The sequence below is a fragment of the Lacerta agilis genome, chromosome 7 (genome assembly GCF_009819535.1).
Source record: "Lacerta agilis isolate rLacAgi1 chromosome 7, rLacAgi1.pri, whole genome shotgun sequence".
Taxonomy (NCBI): Eukaryota; Metazoa; Chordata; class Lepidosauria; order Squamata; family Lacertidae; genus Lacerta; species Lacerta agilis.
Window position 1 is genome coordinate 1,889,030 of NC_046318.1, and position 1,892 is coordinate 1,890,921.

The window sequence follows — 1,892 nt, forward strand, 5'->3', positions numbered from 1 at the left end:
GGGGGTGGGTGGGCTGGTAAAGAAAACCAAACCTGTGTAACTTATGCAGAGGCAGAATTTACTAGGTGGGGGAGAAGCCCCTGTCGTGACTTCCAGGTGTTTGGAAGCACGGACAGCCCACCAAAAAGAAAACTTGTGAAAATGCTTCCTTCGCGAGGGCAAGGAGTAATAGGGGTGGAGATGGGCCGAAAGTCCAAAGGAAATGATTTCTTGAAGGGGGAGGATGTACTACGGGAGGCAGAATAAAGGGCTGGTTCTCACAGAGACATGGGTAGGAGAATGACGCCCCAAAAGGTTGCAGTTTTTTCCTCTGTCCTGAGTGTGTGTTAGGGGAGCCTTGACAAAGCACTTGTTGGCGTGGAAGAGAGGAGTCCTAACTTGGATCTGTGTTCATGTGCAAAATCTATCGCCATTGTCATTAAGGGGGCAGGGAACTCCCCTAAAAAGGTTTGAACACTATGAACTACTACAGCCACCTGTATGCAAGTCAACACAAACATCACAGGCTTCTCTGGTGCAATTCTGTGCTTTATTTAGCAAGAGAGGAGGTTGGAAGAGGTGAGCATAGCCTCTGGTCTGGAATATTAAGGGTAAAAGATACTAAGATTATTGTAAAAGCCAGCAGTCTTCAATTAAACATGGGACAAACATTTAACACAAGTGTGCAGTTGAGGACTCATTTTTTTAAAAAACAACAACAAATCAAATATTTGTATGCTGTTGCAACCCACCTTGGATCAGGCTGTGACCTGGTAGTGGTCCCCAGGGTGGATAAAAATGAATGATTTTTTAAAAATAAAAAATAAAAAAATGGATTTTTTAAAATTTAAATCAGATTTTTTTTATTTAAATCGGATTTTTTAAATTTAAATCGGATTTTTTAAAATAAAATGCAGTGTTATATTTGTTTTAAATGTCACAATGGTTTTCCGGCTCCCAGTTTCTTTTTTTTCCTTCGGAAACGGGTCCAAGTGGCTCTTTTTGTCTTAATGGTTGCAGACCCCTGGGTTAGGGTTAGGGTAAGGTTGAGGGTGAGGGTTAGGGTTAGGGTTAGGGTTAGGGTTAGGGTTAGGGTTAGGGTTAGGGTTAGGGTTGAGGTTAGGGTTAGGGTTGGGGTTGAGGATAGGGTAAGGGTTAGGGTTGAGTTTAGGTTAGGGTTAGGGTTAGGGTTAGGGTTAGGGTTAGGGTTAGGGTTGGGGTTAGGGTTGAGGTTAGGGTTAGGGTTGAGTTTGAGGATTGGGTAAGTGTTACAGTTGAGCTAAGGGTTAGGGTTGGGGTTCGGGTTTGGGTTGAGCTTAGGGTTAGGGTTAGGGCTGAGGTTATTATAAATAAAAGAATTTAAAAAATGTCTAGTAGCACCTGAGAGACTTCCCCAGCTACTCTATGTATAAATTGCTTTGCAATTCATATTATCTACATATTTCTCAATCTATCACTGCTGCTGTCTCACCAGGGGTCTCATTCATTTTCTTTATTTCTGAAATGTTGTTTAGCATTCTTCATTGTTCTTTCAACCTGGAAATACATGATCTCTTTTATTGCCTATTGACTTCATCAGAGCTCCACAGTGAAACTATTTTGCTGCCAAACATAAAATAATGTCTACTTCAAACATTTACAATAGGCATGTCCAACAGGTAGATCGTGATCACTGGACATCTGTGGTAGATCACTGGTAGATCAGTGGCTCCCCCAAAGAAGCGAAATAACTTTTGTCTCCCCTAAAAAAAAACTCAACATCTTTGCCCTGCACCCGTAAAATGACCTGAACCACCAAAAACAGGGCTTTCCTTCCTAGAAAAAGCTCACTGTCGCTTTCCTCCTCCCTAAAGAAACTCAAGAACTGTGATCTGAACCCCCCAAAAGGGGGTAGATCACTGCCAGTTTTTAAC